We start from the raw sequence: 20984 nt of genomic DNA on the forward strand, positions 1-20984 counted from the left end.
TATGTATGTATAATGAAATATTACAAAAGCCTTTTAACTCTTAATATAGATATTTTGTGCTCATTTATCAGCTAAATTATAAACATTGTCCTTCAGTAAGTTTCCTTAGAATAATCTTAATTTATTTCTAGTAAAAAAAAAAGTCTGTATCCCTTAGATGGAAGGCCTTCAGGGTCTTTTCTACTACTTCCTTGTCAAGTGTGGCATCATTTAACTCTGACCTTTCTATTTCTGTTTGATCTGCTTATCTCTTATTTCTATTTGGCAATGACTGACTATTACTTCTGTCACTTTTATATTTCAGTTTTTGAATGTGGTGTGTGTGTGTGTGTGTGTGTGTGTGTGTGTGTGTATAAAAGTTTCAACTTTTTTTACTTTGCAGCTTCAAGTTTTTATTTAAATTCCAGTAAGTTAGCATAAGTGTAATATTAGTTTCAGGAGTACAATTCAGAGATTCATAATTTACACGTAGCACACAGTGCTTATTTCAACAAGTGCCCTCCTTAATACCCATCATCCATTTAGACCATCCCTCTACCCACCTCCCCTCCAGCAACCCTCAGTTTCTTTTCTATAGTTAAGAATCTATTTTATGGCTTGCCTCTCTTTTTTTTCCCCACAATGTTCATCTGTTTCTTTCTTAAATTCCACATATGAGTGAAATCATATGGTATCTATCTTTTTCTGACTGACTTTTTCGCTTAGCATAATACTCTCTTGCTTGATCCATGTTGTAGCAAATGTCAAGATTTCCTTTTTATGGTTGTGTAATATTCCATCAAATATATATACCACATCTTCTTTATCATTCATCAGTTGATGGAAATCTGAGCTCTTTCCATAATTAGGCCATTGTTGATAATACTACAATAAACATTGGGGTGCATACATCCCTTTGAATCAGTATTTTTTTATTCTTTGGGTAAATACCTAGTAGTACAATTGCTAGATCCTATGTTAGTTCTATTTCTAACTTTTTGAGGAACCTCCATACTCTTTCCCAGAGTGGCTGCACCAGTTTGCATTCCCACCAACAGTGTAAGAGGATTCCCCTTTCTCCACATCTTTGCCAACATCTGTTGTTCCCTGTGCTGTTAATTTTAGCCATTCTGACAGGTGTGAGGTGATACCTCATTGTAGTTTTGATTTGCATTTCTTGATGATGAGTAATGTTTAGCATTTTTTCATGTGTCTGTTAGCCATCTGTATGCCTTCTTTGAAAAATGCCTTTTCATGTCTTCTACCCATTTCTTAAGTGGATTATTTGTTTTTTGGGCATTGAGTTTGACAAGTTATAGATTTTGAATACTAACCCTTCATTAGATTTGTCATTGGCAAATATCTTCTCCTGTTCCATAGGCTACCCTTTTGTTGATTGTTTCCTTTGCTGTGCAGAAGCTTCTTATCTTGATGAAGTCCCATAGTTCATTTTTGCTTTTGTTTTCCTTGCCTCATGAGACACACTAATAAGAAGTTGCTATGGCCAATGCTGAAGTGTGAGGTGGTATCTCATTGTGGTTTTGATTTGTATTTCCCTGATGCCAAGTGGTGTGGAACATTTTTTTGTGTGTCTATTGGCCATTTGTATGTCTTCTTTGGAGAAATGTCTGTTCATGTCTTTTGCCCATTTCTTTACTGGATTTTTTTTTTTTTTTTGCGGGGGAGCTGGTCTTGAGTTTGACAAGGTCTTTATAGATTTTGGGTACTAGCCCTTTTTTTTCAAAGATTTTATTTATTTATTTGAGAGAGAGAGAGAATGAGAGAGAGAGAGCACGAGAGGGAAGAGGGTCAGAGGGAGAAACAGACTCCCCACTGAGCAGGGAGCCCAATGCGGGACCTGATCCTGGGACTCCAGGATCATGACCTGAGCCGAAGGCTGTCGCTTAACCAACTGAGCCAGCCAGGTGCCCCACTAGCCCTTTATTTGACAAGACATTTGCAAATATCTTCTCGCATTCTGTTGGTTGTCTTTTGGTTTTGTCGACTCTTTCCTTTGCTGTGCAAAGGATTTTTATCTTGATGAAGTCCCAATAGTTCATTTTTGCCTTTGTTTCTCTTGCCTTCGGAGATGTGTCTAGCAAAAATTTGCTGTGGCCGAGGTCACAGAGGTTGCTGCCTGTGTTCACCTCTAGGATTTTTAAGGATTCTTGCCTCACATTTAGGTCTTTCATCCATTTTGAGCTTATTTTTGGGTATGGTGTAAGAAAATGGTCCAGTTTCATTCTTCTGCATGTGGTAGTGCAATTTCCCAAACAGCATTTTTTGAAGAGACTGTGTTTTTTTCATTGGATATTCTTTCTTGCTTTTTCAAAGCTGAGTTGACCATAGACTTGAGGGTCCATTTCTGAGTTCTCTATTCTGTTCCATTGATCTATGTGTCTATTTTGTGCCAGTACCATACTGTCTTGATGACTACAGCATTGTAATATAGCTTGAAGTCTGGCATTGTGATGCCACCAGCTTTGGTTTTCTTTTTCAACATTCCTCTGGCTATTCAGGGTCTTTTCTGGTTACATACAAATTTTAGGATTGTTTGTTGTAGGTCTGTGGAAATAAAACTGGTCATATTTTGATAAGGATTGATTAAATGTGTAGATTACTTTGGTTAGTAGAAGCATTTTAACAATATTTGTTCTTCTAATCCATGAGCATGGAAAGTTTTTCTTTTTTATTGTGTTATCTTCAATTTCTTTCATAAGTGGTCATATTTTGATAAAGATTGATTAAATATGTAGATTGCTTTGGTCAGTAGAGGCATTTTAACAATATTGTTCTTCCAATCCATGAGCATGGAATGTTTTTCCATTTTATTGTGTCATCTTCAATTTCTTTTATAAGTGTTCTATAGTTTTCAGAGTACAGATATTTAACAATTTGATTAAGTTTATTCCTAGGTATCTTACGGTTTTTGATACAATTGCAAATGGGATCAACTCCTTGATTTCTCTTTCTCCTGCTTCATTATTGCTGTATAGAAATGCAACACATTTCTTTCTGATTTTGTTTCCTGAAATCTTACTGAATTTATGTATCACTTCTAGGAATCATTTTTGGTGGTGTCTTTCAGGTTTTCTACATAGAGTATCATGTTTTCTGCAAATAGTGAAAGTTTGACTTCTTCTAGCTGCTTTGTCTGCCCTTTATTTATATTAGTTGTCTGATTGCTGAGGCTAGGACTTACAATACTATGTTAAATAACAGTGGTGAGAATGGACATCCCTGTATTGCTCCTGACTATAGAGGAAAAGCTCTCAGTTTTTTCATTGAGGATGATATTATCTGTGGGTTTTTCATATATGGCCTTTATGATGAAGTATGTTCCCTCTATCTCATCATTGAAGGTTTTTATCAAGAATGGATGCTGTACTTTGTCAAATGCCTTTTCTGCATCTACTGAGAGGATCATATGATTCTTATCCTTTCTTTTATTAATGTGGTGTATCATGTTGATTTGTGAATATTAAACCTCCTTTGCAGCCCATGAAAAATCCCACTTGATTGTGGTGAATGATTCTTTTAATGTACTGTGGATTCAGTTTGTTAGTATTTTGTAGAGAATTTTTGCATCCATGTTGATGAAGGATATTGGCCTGTTATTCTTTTTTTTAGTGGGGTCTGTCTTGTTCTGACATCAAGGTAATGCTGGCCCTGTAGAATGAGTTTGAAAGTTCTCCTTCCATTTCTATTTTTCTAACAGTTTGAGAAGAATAAGTATTAACTCTCCTTTAAATGTTCAGCAGAACTTGGGCACCTGGATGGCTCAGTTGGTTTAGTGTCTGACTCTTGCTTTCAGCTCCGGTCAGATCTCAGTGTTGGGCTTTGTGCTCAGCAGGGAGTTGGCTTGGGATTCTCCTTCTCCTTCCTCCTCTGCCCTTGCCCCTGCTCTCTCTTTCAAATGAATGAATGAATGAATGCATGAGTGAATAAATGAGGGGCACCTGGGTAGCTCAGTTGGTTGGACAACTGCCTTTGGCTCAGGTCATGATCCTGGAGTCCCAGGATTAAGTCCCAAGTAGGGCTCCCTGCTCAGTGGGGTGTCTGCTTCTCCCTCTGACCCTCCCCTCTCTTATGCCTTCTCTCTCTCTTTCTCTCTGATTCTCTCTCTCAAATAAATAAATAAATAAAATCGTTATAAATAAATAAATAAATAAATAAATAAACAAATAAATAAAATCTTTAAATGTTTGGTAGAATTCCCCTGGGAATCGATCTGGCCCTCGACCCTTTTTTTGGGAGAGTTTTGATTACTGAATGAATCTTTGCTGGTTATCAGTAGGTTCAAGTTTTCTATTTCTTCTTGTTCAATTTTTTAAAAGTTTTTTATTTATTTATTTGATAGAGAAAGAGAGATAAAGCACAAGCAGGGAGAGCAGGAGAGGGAGAAGGAGAAGCAGGCTCCCCACCAAGCAGGGAGCCCGATATTTGGCTTGATCCCAGGACTCTGGGATCATAATCTGAGCCAAAAATCAGATGCTTAACCAACTGAGCCACCCAGGCACCCCATTCCTGTTCCATTTTTGATATTTGATATGTTTTTTAGTAGTTTATCCATTTCTTCTTGATTATCCAGTTTTTTGGCATATAATTTTTCATAATGTTCTCTTATAATTGTTTGTACTTCTGTGGTGTTGGTTGTTATCTCTCCTCTTTCATTCGTGATTTTATTTATTTGGGTCCTATCTCTTTTCTTTTTGAAAAATATGACTAGAAGTTTATCATTTTATCAATTCTTCAAGGAACCAGGTCCTGGTTTCATTGATCCGTTCTACTCTCTTTTTATTGTTGTTGTTTCTATATCATTTATTTTTGTTCTAGTCTTCACTATTTCTTTCTTTCTGCTGGCTTTAAGCTTCATTTGCTGTTCTTTTTCTACCTCCCTTAGGTGTAAGGTTAGGTTGAGAATTCAAAATTTTCTTGCTTCTTGAGGTAGCCCTGTATTGCTATCTACTTCCCTCTTAGGACCACTTTCTGCATCCCAAAGATTTTGGACCATCTTGTTTTTACTTTCATTTGTTTCCATGTATTTTTAAATATTTTCTTTAATTACCTCCTTGACCTATTCATTCTTTAGTAGGATGTTCTTTTACCTCCAGTTATTTATGGTCTTTCCAAATTTTCTTTTGTTGTTAACTTCAAGTTTCATAGAATTGTGGTCAGAAAATATGCCTGGTATGATATTAATCTTTTCTATTTGGTGAGGCCTGATTTGTGACACAGTATGTGATCTATTCTGGAGAATATTCCATGTTTACTCAAAAAGAATGTATATTCTGCTGCTTCATGATGAAATGTTCTGAATATGCTTGTTAAGTCCATCTAGTCTAATATGTCATTCAAAGCTATTGTTTCCTTGTTGATTTTCTGCTTAGGTGATCTGTCTATTGCTGTAAGTCAGGTCTTAAAGTCCCCTAGGATTATTGTATTAGTAACAGCGAGTTTCTTTACATTTGATATTGTTTTATATATTTGGGTGCTCCCAAGTTGGATGTATAAATTTTTATATTTGTTAAATCTTGTTGGATAGACCCCATTATTATGATATAGCAGCGTTTTCATCTCTTATTACAGTTTTTGGTTTAAAATCTAGTTTGTCTGATATAAGTATTGCTACTGAGGCTCTCATTTGATGTCCTTTTGTATGATAAATTGTTCTCCAGCCCTTCACTTTCAATCTACAGGTGATTTTAGGTCTAAACGGAGTCTCTTGTAGGCAGCATATAGATGGGTCTTGGTTTTTTGTTCATTCTGACACCCTGTGTCTTTTGATTAGAACATTTAGTCCATTTATATTCAGAATAATTATTGATAGATACTAATTTAATACCATTTTATTACTTGTTTTGTCATTGTTTCTGGAGATTTTCTCTGTTTCTAATCTTGCTTTTGGTCCTTCTTTCCCACTCAAAGAGTTCCCTTTAATATTTCTTGCAGGGCTGGTGTAGTGGTCACAAACTCCTTTAGCTTGTGTTTGTCTGGGAAGCTCTTTATTTCTCCTTCTTTTCTGAATGACCGCCTTGCTGGATAGAGGATTCTTGGCTGCAAATTTTTCCCATTCAACACGTTGAAATTATCATGCCACTGTCTTCTGGCCTGCCAAGTTTCTGTGGATAGATCTGCTGCTAACCTTATTTGTTTTTTCTCGTAAGTTAGGGATTTCATCTGTCTCCCTGCTTTTAGGATTTTTTTAACCTATTTTGCGAATTTAAATAAGATATGTTTTGGTGTTGGCCTGCTTTTGTTGATTTTGATGGGAGTTTTCTGTGTCTCCTGGATTTGGATATCCCTTTTTTTCCCAGAGTAAGGATATTGCCAGCTGTAACTTCCTCAAGTAAGTCTTCTGGCCCATTTCCCCTCTCTTCTTCTGAGACTCCTATGATATGAATATTACTATGCTTTATGGAGTCACTGAGTTCCCTAAGTCTACATTCATGATCCAATATTTTCCTTTCCCTGTTTTTTTCAGTTTCTTTATTTTCCATAATTTCATCTTCTATATCACTTATTCATTCCTCTGCTTCTTCCATCCTTTTGCATTATATCTAGTAGGTTTTGCACCTTGGTTATAGAATTTTTATTTTAGACTAGTTTTTAGCTCTCTTATGTCTGTGGTAAGTGACACCATAGTGCTTTATATGCTTTTCTCAAGCTCAGTTAGTATCCTTATGATTTTTGCTTTAAATTATGGATCAGACATATTACTTCTATCTGTTTTCTTAGATCCCTGGCTGTGACCTTTTCTTGTTCTTTCTTTTATAATGAATTCCTGTCTTTTTTTTTTTAAGATTTTATGTATTTGACAGAGAGAGACACAGTGAGAGAGGGAACACCAGCAGGGGGAGTGGGAGAAGGAGAAGCAAGCACCCTGCCGAGCAGGGAGCCCAATGCGGGGCTTGATCCCAGGACCCTCAGATCATGACCTAAGCTGAAGGCAGACGCCCAAAGACTGAGCCATCCAGGTACCCATGAATTCCTCTGTCTTGTCAGTTTTCTAGGTCTCGGTATTCTCCTGTGTCTTAGGAAAGCCTGTTATATTTTCTGCTTCTGAGACTAATGGCTTTATGAAGAGGTCATCTACTGTTTAGGGCCTGACACTTCATGAAGTGTCTCTGGTGTATGCTGTGTGCACTCTGCTGCTGTGTTCTGGCTGCTCTTTCCCTCAGGTCAGTCCTCTGCAGAATTTCTCCTTGCCTGCAGTGAGGATATTTGGACCTTGTCCAGAGTGTGGCAAGTTTCGACTAGGTGCGCTCTGGTCTGCTTGTTGAAAGAGATCTGATACTATTTGCACTCAAGCTGAAGCTTTGCAGAATATTATGGTCAGTAGATTTGGTGCATGCAGGGATTTGTGCTGGACTTTTGGGGTAGGGGTCTGCTGCTGTGGTTGTCAGGCACACTTGCCTGAGAAAAGCAACACCTGCAGAGTGTAAGGCTACAGGGCCTCGTTTAAGAGGTTTAGGTCACTACTGATAGCACTGTGCTGCTTATTGAAGTTAATTTTTTCTAGACAGAGGAAATGGCAGAGGAAAATGGCACCAGCCAGTTCCCTAGTCACTTGGGAAGAAAGTTCACACCTACTGTTGTCTGGGAAGCCCTCCCAGAAGACCAAACAATTTCCCCTCATGTGTCCCCAACATCCCTCAGATGCTGGCTCATTCCTGTCTGTGTTCAGATCATCTGCCCACCCAACAGCACAGTACTCCCTGGGGTGTATCCTAGGAAGGCAAGCTGAGTTTTCAAACTCCAAATTTTAGGGATCTGGCATGGTGGGGAGTAATTCTGGTCCTCTGGATGAGAGTCTCATCATGCTGGGACTGATGCAGGTTTTCCCAGAAGGGCAGTTGCACAAAAGCACAAAGACACAGGGTTTGGGGTAAAGCACAAGAAAGAGCCAGTGTCCAGGTTAGCCACCCTTGGCAGGTGTCTCTGCACTATGCTGAGGGGCAGGGGAGAGAAATGGCACCCACCAGCTCTTTTGCCCCTGAGAGTCAATGTCAGCTTTCCCAGATGTGCTCCAAGAAGGGAGAACTGTCTCTATCAGTGTGTCCCAGGGGATCCTTATTGGATATTCAGAATGATTTGATATTTATCTAGCTGTGTTCAAGGGACGAGGCAAGCCTAGAGTCCTCTTACTACTCTGCCATCTTAGTTCCCTTCCCAAAACCTTCATCTTTATACAATATTCCTCTAAACCACTATCCTGTTACCATTAACTATAAAATCCATTATTATTTTTTTCACTTAAGAATAAAATGTTGTCAGGCACCTGGGTGGCTTAGTCAGTTGAACGTCTGACTTTGGCTCGGGGTGTGATCTCAGCCTGCTTCTCCCTCTGCCCCCCCCCCCCGTCTCTCATAAATAAATAAATAATAAAATCTTTTAAAAAAGAATAAAATGTTGTCTTGTTTGTTATAATCCATGGCCAGTGACTTCCCGGGGGGGTATGCTATAAATTGCTCAGTGGGTAACTTCTTTGGAAAGATGATACAAATTATCTCCTTTTTAGTTTTGCCTACCTTGGCAGAATCTCATATTAAAAAAAAATGGTTTAATTATTGAGTTATCTGGATTCTAGTTTTTACCAAGAATAAAATATTATCTTTGATGTTTTCTTACCAGATGGTGTGATCCCTTGATAACTCTTATACTATATAATAAATAAGCATATGCATCAATATTTCAGGTCTCATGACATAAATTAGTCACATGGTCTATTCCAGGAGATGGGGCAGGTCCTTCTAATTTTCATACTTAAGACTTATTTCATAAAACATTATTCAGCCTATTTCTACATAATTCTCATATACTTCATAGAGGAAAAGTGCAGAATATACTTTTTGGTATACGTTAATGTTGAGTGTTCTGATAAACTTATTATTGTGTACATATACAAATATTAAAAATGAGCTAGCTGTATTAACAAATCAGCATTTTACTCAAAGACAAACTACTGTATAGTAACATTTTAAAAAAAATCTCAATTTTTTCAAATGAGAATCTGTTGAAGAAAAAAATGGGTAATTGCTTTTTTTTCAAAGTCCTTGACCAAATAACTATATGATTTAGATGAATAGATGAAGATTCATCACTACTGAAGTGCAATTATATATTTTTTTCTTTTTTCAAGTTTTTATTGGAATTCTAGTTAGAATACACTGTCATATTATTTCAGGTGAAGAATTTAGTGATTCATCACTTACATACAATACCCAGTGCTCACTTTTTGAGGAACCTCCATACCCTTTTCCATAGTGGCTGCACAGTTTCAGCTTTTAAAATCTCACACTTTCTATCATGTATTTTCTCCCATATAGTTCAACTATTCATATTGATTTGTGATTTTCTGTGAAAATATGCATGATAGTCTAAGGTGAATTTCTTTCAATTGGAAATGTTTTGTCAATGCTAAGAAAGAAACTTGGTCATCAAATATAACCAAGATCTTAAAAATATTTTTGTAAAATAAGGAAGAGAAGATGAAATATTTACCTGTTGAATAGGTCTTTTAGGAACCCTATCACATGAAGGCATGGAGTAATTTGATGTAAAAATTTCTTTTGAAGATGCCACATCCATTGTATTTGAATATCTATTGTTTCGACTTTGGTAACTGACCTATGTAATATTCTGTCTTCTATACATTTAACCAAATATTCCTGAAAACCAGGACAACATTCTCAGGTAAATATTCTGTATGAATTTATTTTTACTGGAGTCAGAAGGGATGAGAAGATATGAAAGAATTTTTTTAATTGATGTATAGTTGGCACACAATGTTACATTAGTTTCAGATGTACAACCTAGTAACTCAACAACTCTATACATTACGCTATACTCACCATAAATGTAGCTATCATCTGTCACCATACCATGCTATTACAGTATCATTGACTATATTTACTATACCATACTTTCCATACCCTTGACTTATTCATCCCATAACTGGAAGGCTGTATCTCCCATCCCCTTCACCCATTTTGCCCATTTCCCTCCCTTCTGGCAACCATCAATTTGTTCCCTGTGTTTATTGGCCCATTTCTGTTTTGTTTGTTTTGCTTTTTAGATTTCACATATAAGTGAAATCATATGGTATTTGTTTTTCCCTGTCTGACTTGTTTCACTTAGCATAATAATACCCTCTAGGTCCATTCATGTCATAAATGGCAAGGTCAGGGAAAAATAGTTTTAACATAGTGTCCTTAATACCTGTAAAATACATCATCCTATTTGCTACAAGATTATTTACCTATAAAGAAGAAACTATTTTGAAAATCATCCTATGCTCCCTGTGGCATTAATAATAAAATTCTGAATTTTCTTCAAGCCATAGATCCTGACTGATACTGCTATTAAAACAAAAAACAAAACAAAACATAGTCCAAATAAACCATAGTCCTTAGGATTTGAGATGCTGTATAATACCCAACTATTATCTTTTCCCCACATAAACTGTGCAAGTGAATGGCTGCATTAGCAGGAAGATACAGTATCAGTTGTGCTTGGGCTGGTAATACAATACTTTACCTTAGTCATTGTACCATGAAAAGTTGCATTACAATTACTCTAAAAGTTTAATCACATTTTAAAAATGAAAATTATTAGAGTTCTGCTAATGTAGACATGTATTAAATACTTATAATACCAACTCACTATAAACAAAGAAATTACAATGCAGTTGAAAGGTAGATATGAAGAGAAATAGTGTCCTATTTGTTAAAGCTCTAACAGCTGAAATATAAAATATCCCAAGTGTCAGTCAAAAAGATTGAAAAAATACTTTTTAATCACAATTTTAATATTAAGAAATATTTTAAATATTTAAGTTTATTAAGTAAATTTATTAAATATCATTTTAATATTTTAAATATGTAATACATATTTAATAGGTATTAATATATTTAATATTCAAATTGACAAAGATTAAAAATATAATTTTTTAAAAACATTTAAATGCAAAATTTTTAATCACAATTTTAATATTAAGAAAAGTTTTAAACTAAAATGAACTCATTTCAGTCTTTGATATATGTAGCTACTGAGTTTTCTAAAGACTAGTTTTTATTAGAAAAAATTATGACAAAATTTTAACATGTTTCTTTTTGTTCACTGACTTCTTTACATAGTGTGTGAACTTTAACTCTAATAGGTAGGTGAAACACACATGACTGAAGGATAATTTTTCAAATTTATTCTATTGCAAATATCCATAGAATTAATTAAATTGGTTCCAATTTCACTTTATTTGGGCCTTCAGTGATTGAAATGTTCTTTTGCCCCTTCCCCCACTTTCACTCTTTGGTAATAAAGGTAAAAGGATTTCTGTCAAAAGTTAAGTAATCCTTTATGGTCATAACTTCTAAAAAGGAAAAGCTGGTTACCTTTAAGTTTGTACATAGTCCAAGGACATGAAGTAAGATGGCATCTTTAATCAGATAACCACTAAGACTGTCAGTTGTGCTTGGTTCTTGCCATTTTTAGGATTGCAGTTGGCTGGTTGCTTTGTAATTTGGAGAATTCTTATTTCTCCATGGACAACATGGACAACAGCCTTGCCTAGCTTTCTCACTCTCATTCTTATGGGAAAAAAAAAAAAAACATCAGAGAACAAAACTACTACATATTAAAGGTATGCTTTCTGTATTTTACATATTTGCCTTACTAGAGCTTTTTTACCTTAAGGGATGGGAAAAAAATCCTCAATGTTACACAAACAATGAATCATGGAACACTACATCAAATCTAATGATGTAATGTATGGTAATTAACATAAGATAATAAAAAGATGCAAGTCTCAACTTGTATGGAGAAAAAAACTCCTCAATGTTCCCCTGACATATTGGCCTGTTTTCCTTTGAAACTGGACTGCCAAACATATTGTAAATCCTCTGTCTCAAAAATGTTTTAATCTGAACCTTCTATCCTCAGGATGTTTAAATTTTGATTTGTTCCAGAGAACATTTACAAAGTATTTTTTACTATCTTCTCCACTGTGCCTTCTGTTTACAATTGAGACAGGCTGTGAAAGGTCTAGGGTGGAGGACCGAGGAGTGTGAGCAGTGAAAGAGGGAAAAAAATGACCCTGGATAATCTTTTCACAAGCAAAGAAAATAAAAGAAAAGAGAGAAAGAGGATATCTTAATCTACTCCATGTTTTTCAAAGACAAGTAGATTTGAGGGGATCTCCAATTCTGGGCAGCTGTCAGTTTTTAGTACAGAGAGTCGTTAATCTTTTTGATTGATATTCACTCTTTTTAGAAGCTAGTGTGGCATAATTACTATGGGTTTGTCTTTTAATACAGTTGAAATGTTTAAGGTCTGTTAAGAGGCTGTTACATATTATGTTTCCTTTGACCCTTTTCTTCTCTTCTAAAATTATTTGCTAATCTATTAATTTGGAAACTTAACTTTCTCATTACAGTCACTAATCTTTGTGGTGCTCATTTTCTTAGAAATTCCATTGGGTAAAGTCTTTTGATAGATGATGGGAAACTGTAACCTAGAAAGCTTTATATTTTTTAAGCAAACTAGAAAGCTCTTGTTCTATTTTTTTTAAAGCATTACAAGATGTAGATACTTATAGACAGCCTGTACCTCCTAAGAGAAGTGGCACATTCAAATAATTTTTAAGATAATTCAAGAAATAAAACACAATACACTAAACTTTCACAGTGATAATCTGTAAACATTTGATAAAAGTTAATTTGGGGAGGCATGAATTATCTAGACAAGTGCTTGATAAATTAAATAGTATAACTTTCCCCCAGATCATATATATATATATGTATATATCATACAATTGCTAAAGTTTTGAGAGTCACTTAATTCATGAAACTAAAAAAAATGGAACTTTTTTGTACTATTCTAATAATCAAAAGGCAGCATGAAAAGAATAGAACTTTGGAATTAGATGAAGCTTTGTTCAAAGTTCTGCCTTATTATTTATTCACCGTGTGATCTTGCCCAAGCTAATCAGTCTCTTCCACTCTCTCTTTCCTCATCTGTATAACTGGCATAATAGTTCTTGCATTTTTTTAGAGTTGTTTTGAAGATTAAATGAGATAGTGTATATAACAGTCCTAAATGGTGCTTGACCTATAGTTGTGGGTATTCAATAATAGTCTTTTTTTTTTTTTTTGCTCTTATATTTGGTCTATCCAATGCTGAGCTACAAGGAAGCAAACTGTTCTAGTACATGGAAAATGTAAATTGAAAATAATATAATTTAAAATTAAGAAGGCCCTTTGTACTTATAAATTTGTAGTCACTTCAATGATGATTTTCTTTGAAGAGCATTTCATAGGAAAATTTTATTTTTGAGCTTTTTATTTTTTAAAAATTTTTATGTGTTATTTATTTATTTATTATGTTATGTTATTCACCATACAGTATATCGTTAGTTTTTATGTAGTGTTCCATGATTCATTGTTTGCATGTAACACCCAGTGCTCCAAGCAATACTTGCCCTCCTTAATACCCATCACCTGGCTAACTCATTCCCTTACTCCCCTCCCCTCTGAAACCCTCAGTTTGTTTCCTGTAGTCCATAGTCTCTCTCTCTCTTTTTTTTACTATGTTATGTTATTCACCATACACTACATCATTAGTTTTTGATGTAGTGTTCTATGATTGATCGTTTGCTTATAACACCCAGTGCTCCATGAAATACATGCCCTCCTTAATACCCATCACTGGACTAACTCATCCCCCAAAACCCCTCCCCTCTAGTCTTTCATGGTTCTTCTTCGCCTCTGATCCACCCCCCTTCATTTTTCCTTTCCTTCTCCTACTGTCCTTCATGCTATTCCTTATGTTTCACATATAAGTGAAACCATATGATAATTATCTTTCTCTGCTTGACTTATTTCACTTAGCACATTCTCCTCCAGTTCCATCCATGTTGATGCAAATGGTGGGTATTCATCCTTTCTGATTGCTGAGTAATATTCCATTGTTTATATGGACCACATCTTCCTTACCGTTCATCTGTTGAAGGGCATCTCGGCTCTTTCCACAGTTTGGCTATTGTGGAAATTGCTGCTATGAACATTGGGGTGCATGTGACCCTTCTTTTCACTACATCTGTATCTTTAGGGTAAATACTCACCCAGTAGTGCAATTGCTGGGTCATAAGGTAACTCTATTTTTAATTTTTTGAGGCAGGCACCTCCACACTGTTTTCCACAGCGGCTGTACCAACTTGCATTCCCACCAACAGTGTAAGAGGGTTCCCCTTTCTCCACAACCTCTCCAACATTTGTTGTTTCTTGCCTTGTCAATTTTTGCCATTCTAACTGGTGTAAGGTGGTATCCCAATGTGGTTTTGATTTCAATCTCCCTGATGGCTAATGATGATGAACATTTTTTCATGTGTTTGTGAGTCACATGTATGTCTTCTTTGGAGAAATGTCTGTTCATGCCTTCTGCCCATTTTTTGACTCGATTATTTGTTTTTTGGGTGTTGAGTTTGAGAAGTTCTTTATAGATCTTGGATACCAGCCCTTTATCTGTAGTGTCATTTGCAAATATCTTCTCCCATTTTGTGGGTTGCCTCTTTGTTTTGTTGACTATTTCCTTTGCTGTGCAGGAATTTTTATCGGGAGGAATTCTCAAAAGTTCATTTTTGCTTTTGTTTCCCTTGGCTTTGGAGAATGTTTTGAAAGAAGTTGCTGTGGCCAGTGTCAAAAAGGTTACTGTCTATCTTCTCCTCTAGGATTTTGATGGATTCCTGTCTCACATTGAGGTCTTTCATCCATTTAGAGTTTATCTTTGTGTATGGTGTAAGAGAATGGTCAAGTTTCACTCATCTGTATATAGCTGTCCAATTTTCCCAGCACCATTTATTGAAGAGAGATTTTTACATTACATATTTTTTTCCTGTTTGTCGAAGATTAGTTGACCGTAGAGTTGAAGGTCTGTATCTGGGCTTTCTCTTCTGTTCCATTGTTCTATGTGTCTGTTTTTGTGCCAGTACCATGCTGTCTTGGTGATCACGGGTTTTGTAAATAGATTGAAATCAGGCAATGAGATCCCCCAGCTTTTTTTTTTTCTTCCAGTATTTCCTTGGTGATTCAGAGTCTTTTCTGGTTCCATACAAATTTTAGGATTGTTTGTTCCAGCACTTTGAAAAATGCCATTGGTATTTTGATCGGGATGGCATTGAAAGTATAGATTTCTCTGGGCAGCATAAACATTTTAACAATGTTTATTCTTCTGATCCATGAGCATGGAATGTTTTTCCATCTTTTTGTGTCTTCTTCAATTTCCTTCATAAGTGTTCTGTTGTTTCTAGAGTATAGATTCTTTACCTCTTTGGTTAGGTTTATTCCAAGGTATTTTATGGTTTTTGGTGCTGTTGTAAATGGGATCAATTCCTTAATTTATCTTTCTACAGTTATGTTGTTAGTGTATAGGAAAGCAACTGATTTCTGTGCATTGATTTTGTATCCTGCCAAATTACTGAATTGCTGTATGAGTTCTTGATTTCTGTGCATTGATTTTGTATCCTGCCACATTACTGAATTGCTGTATGAGTTCTGGTAGTTTGGGTGTGGAGCCTTTTTATATTATTTGAAAATATATCATCGATATCATATGAAAGTGGTAGTTATAAATGAAGAAAACCTGTTTACACCTAGTATTTCAACATTAGCTAGCAAAGTAGGAATCTGTTTTACTAAACTTTGCTGAATGCTAAAGTAATAAAGAGCTATTAAAGCCTCAAGAAGAAAACCAATTCATTTTAGTTATGATATCACCTAAAACTGAAGTATTGTATAATAGCTAAACAATGCCAAATGGATTTGGCTGAGGTCAAAAGCCAAAAACCATTTCTTTTCTTTTATCTTTAACGTTACATTTCCTAAGAGTATAACATTAGTCAAACATCTATTAAAGTTAGCTTTTGATCTCAACCCCCTTTTGGGGTAAAAAAAAATTTAATCTTTAAATTTTTCTTCTAAAGACAATCATTCTATTGTGTGTTAATATTCCAATAGTGTGTGAGTAAATAGGATTCTCTGATATATGTGAAAGAAGATGGGTTAAATGGGACAATCATTTTTGTGTCGAGAAAAGAATCAAAAGAAAACATTTTTCTGAAGCTATTAATTGGAAAAAAAAAATCCCTCCAGGTCAGTGGAAATATTCTAACCGGTAAGTCTGCTGCTTTTTTGGAGTACTTTGATGAAAATGCCTTGCAATTTGGTAACAGGTAGCTACTCATTTGTAATGTAATTTTATTTTCACCCGTCATAGCTACTCCATGATTAATCAGGGAAATCACTTTTTCCTCCATAGATACTTAAAAAGATAAATCTTTGTTTGAAAAATATCTTAAAACCACTAGGAAGGATTATATATTTTTCATTCTTCTTTTCATCTATTAAGTAAACTATAGAGGAATTTTCATGATATATTAAAGACCCAAGAGAAATAACAAACACGGTATGTTTGATGTCAGTGTATGTATGTGCATGTGGCTATTGTTTACCCATATGTATGATTATATTTTAAGTATTCAAGGTCTTTATAACCTTTTCTAAACCTTTATTCTCTAGAACGGTAAGTTCCTTAGACACACATTCATCACGTACTGCCTAATTGCAAGACATAATTCTAAATCCTGCTATGAGTGCAAAACCGAGTAAGACATGTCAGTGTCCTATAGCAGCCTTCACAGCCTTCATTTTAGGTGGGTAAGGGAGGCCTACTTGTAGGCATAATCATCATAAAAAGCAGAAAGTGATAAATATGTTAACATAAATATGTGTATGTAAAGTAATATAGGAAAGTTCTAAGAAAAGAATTATTTCCAGTTGTGAGAATTAAAGAAGGCTTTTTGGATTAATGGTATTTAAATTTTGTTTTAAAGATTGGTTAGGCTGTGGTTAACAAGACAGTGAAAAAAACATTCCGGCAGAAGAGACAATCTGTAAAGATGTGAAGATGAGATAGTAGTGGATTTGTCTGGGTGACAGAGTGTTTAGTCTGGTTAGAGTAGTTGTTGTATGCTAAAAAAAGAGTTGAAGCTTTGTCTATAAAGATGGGTGGGGCCAGATGTGGGAGGTTATAAATACCAAATTAAGAATTCTGGATTTGATTCTATAGGCAGTGGTGAACAACTAAATATTTTTGTGAAGGTGAGGAATATGAAAGTACTGTTGCTTATTAAATTATCACTAAGACAGTATGGGATAGACTGGAGGAGGGAAGAATGAGAGGCAGGGAGATCACTTAGAAAGTTCTTCAGTTAGTCTAGCTGAGAAGGAATGTCAACCTATTAAAATGGATTATGGAATTTTTAGTTCATTTTAGAGTCAAGATTTCAATTTTACTTTCATAATGTATGAGTTTGAAGTAATACTATTTAAAATTTGTTTTGCAAAATTAATGTTGTGTTTGAAATTACTAGCAGCAGGAATTCAAACTAAAAAAGGAAGATGCACTTTATCTATACAATCTGATTATTTCATGTGGAACTTTCTAAAGTTCCCATGCTCCCAAATCAATTGCAACGAGCCAGAGCAAATATCTTTTTTTTTAAATGTGTCAATCATACTTGACATTCATGGCAATTATTAAAAAAAATAGCACATATAACTAATCTAAGATCCTGTGAGGGGCGTTTGGGTGGCTCAGACGTTAAGTGTGTGCCTTCCGCTCGGGTCATGATCCCAGAGTCCTGGGATTGATCCCGCATTGGGCTCCCTGCTCCGTGGGAAGCCTGCTTCTCCCTCTCCCACTCCCCCTGCTTGTGTTCCCTCTCTCACTGTGTCTCTCTCTGTCAAATAAATAAAATCTTTAAAAAATAAACTAAGATCCTTTGTTAGTAGGCTGACAGAGTTTCATTTGATAGAGTTTAAGTGCTTCATTACTAAGATCACCAACAGGAGGAATGGTGATATAGATCACCTTGAAATTGCACTTTTTGACTCAGGAAAGCCCATGATTTATGCCAATCGATTTGTACAAATTACTACAGTCTTTATGAAAACACAGCCTTCCAAAAATATCAGAGACCTAGGAGGATAACAAAGTAAAAATAACAAATCAATTGAAATGAAAGGGAATATAAACAGAACATAGTTTAGTGAACTGGAAACTGGAATGATGTTTGTCCTTGTTTTATTGTTTCCGGACATACTATCTTATTTCCAGGAACAATAGCCATGGAAATTGACAAAACCACAAAAGGTGAAATTCCTTGTCTTATCATCAAGATGGTGTAGCATTCCTAACATTGTGCTGGGCCATTCCATCCTCATCTACTGCCCAGCTGTGTATGTTAGTTTATCTCTAGCTATAAGCAGTTTTGAAGTCAGACATATTATTACTAAGATGTTTGGAATTCTGACTGAAATAAAAAGTTAGAAGAGAGATAAATTTCTTTATGGCATCTGTTTCATTTGATCCATTTGAGGTAGTATGCCACTTTAGGAAGCTGAAGCTATTGGTTGCAAGTAGAAAAAAATGGTTTTTGCCTCTTTCTAAATTTATTGTTAATGGGACTGACACAATAGAGGAAACCGGAAAGAATGTGCTATCTTATAAATCATCCATAAGCCCTCAGCTCCATGTAAAATCTTTTTTAATGTGTATGCATGTAGGCATGTGTGTATGTGTGTATGTATCTCTTCTCTATTAATGATCTGGCCTAATTATTTAATTTAGAATTATTTTTCTGTTACCCAAACACTAACTCATATATATGAGGTAGTAGCATTCTTTTAAAGATTTTATTTATTTATTTATTTATTTATTTATTTATTTATTTATTATTTATCTGAGAAAGAGACACAGAGAGAGAGATCACAAGCAGAGGAGGGGGAGAAGCAGGCTCCCCACCAAGCAGGGAGCCTGATGTGGGGCTTGATCCCATGACCCTGGGATCATGACCTGAGAGGAAGGCACCTGCTTATCTGACTGAGCCACCCAGGTGCCCCTCAAGATAAAAGCATTTTTCAGCAGGGATGAACAGGAGTCATAACACTCCTTTGCACCATCTATTCTACTGGGCCATAATGAAATAGTGGTTGTCTGTAGTTCAAACATCTTAGTGTCTTAACAGGATAACATTCTCTACAGCAAGTTTAGAAGAAAATAATGTTCATTAGATACTTTTCAGTGTTAGAAGGCACGAGTACATAATTTCCTAAACCTTGCCCATCCTGGAAATGATATTACTGTCAGAAGAATGGCGGCTCTATTTAAAGTAAAACTGCTATGAAAAGATGCTCAACATCACTCATCATCAGGGAAATACATATCAACACTACAATGAGATATCAACTCACACCTGTCAGAATGGCTATAATTGACAACACATGAAACAACAAGTGTTGGCAAGGATGAAGAAAAAGGGGAACGCTCTTGCACTGTTGGTGGACTTTGTAAACTGGTGCAGCCACTCTGAAAAACAATATGTAGGTTTCTTAAAAAGGTAAAAATAGAACTACCTACTAGCCAGCAATTGCACTACTAGGTATTTATCCAAAGGATACAAAAATACTGATTTGAAGGGACACAGGTTCCCCAGTGTTTATAGTAGCATTGTCAACAATAACCAGATTATGGAAAAAGCCCAAATGTTCATCAACCAATAATGGTATATATAATAGACTATTACTCAGCCATAAAAAAGAATGGAATCCTGCCATTTGCATCCACGTGGGTGGAGCTAGAGTATACCATGCTAAGCTAAATAAGTCAGTCAGAGAAAGACAAATACTATATGATTTCACTCATATGTGGAATTAAGAAAGAAACAGATTAAAAAAAGAAAGAAAGAAACAGATGAACATGGGGGGAAAGAGAAGCAAACCATAAAATAGATGCTTAACTATAGAGAAAAAAACTGAAGGTTCCCTTCTGTGTTAAATGGGCGATGGTTATTAAGGAGAGCACTTTGTGTGATGAGTGCTGGGTTTATGTAATTGGTGAATCACTAAATTCTATTCCTGAAACTAATATTACAGTATATGTTAACTAACTGGAATTTGAATAAAAACTTGAAACAAAAAAAATAAAATAAAATAACTTTGCGAAAATTGCACTCCCCATTAAGGTTCTTTAAGAAGATTATTTTAATTGCTACACAATATTTCATCCTATGAATATACCATAATTTTGAATTAAATATTTGAGTTATTTCCAATTTTTGTTGATTCTATATGACTGTAATAAAATATTTTCTACTAAACAAATAAATACATAAATAAGTAAAACTGCATATTTGATGTAGAAGAATTTTTAGCCATGCCACTATGGCAGCCAGGTTTTTCTGGTCTTAGAAATTTAGGTAGTTTACTTTTAATATGGAAATAACAACACCAGAAAATGTGCACTATATTCCATTATTTAAAATGCAATAGACTGGTGAGTTTCAAAAGTGACAAAGGTGGAGAAGGAAAGATGGCGGAAGAGTAGGTGACCCTATTTCAACTGGTCCCCGGAATTGAGCTGGATATCTACCAGACCACTCTGAGCACTCACAAAACCAGCCTGAGATGTAAGAAGATTTGGATCTCTACAAACAGAATATCGCAGGCAGTTGGTTTTGAGGTACGAAGAGGGGAGCCCTGATTCTGTAGGCAGATATCAGAGGATAAACAGCAACAGGAGGGTGCCTGGCCATGGGGATCCTACACCGCCGGTGAGTGACAGCCTCACTCACTGGGGACGGGCACAGACATGCAGACCGATAGCAGGGAGGGGAGGGGACTTTGGGTAGCCCCCGGGGTGGAAAACCAGAGCAGCAGGGTCGTGCGGGTGAACTAGGAGTGGCTGGTGGTTTTAGAAGCACAAAGGGCAGAGATGTGCCCCAACCTGGAGTCAGGACTGGGAGCACTGTGGAGGGGCACACAACCCAGGACACTGCAGTTTATAGCAGCACGGACAGAAACGGAGAGAGTGTGGCCTGGAGAGCTCACTGAAGAACAGACTGTGGTCTCTCTGCTCTGAAGCAGAAGGTTGGAAACAGTATCTTCTGCTCT

General features: G+C 35.8%; 1 protein-coding gene across 1 annotated transcript in view; it reads left to right on the top strand.

Annotated features, from left to right (window-relative positions):
* Nucleotides 1–20984, top strand: part of DACH2 (dachshund family transcription factor 2) — a 907788-nt gene that overhangs the window by 571929 nt on the left and 314875 nt on the right. The gene's annotated exons all lie outside the window — the stretch shown is intronic.

Source organism: Callorhinus ursinus, unplaced genomic scaffold (assembly GCF_003265705.2).
Source record: "Callorhinus ursinus isolate GAN/ISIS: 27379988/994484 unplaced genomic scaffold, GSC_fseal_2.0 scaffold40, whole genome shotgun sequence".
Lineage (NCBI taxonomy): Eukaryota > Metazoa > Chordata > Mammalia > Carnivora > Otariidae > Callorhinus > Callorhinus ursinus.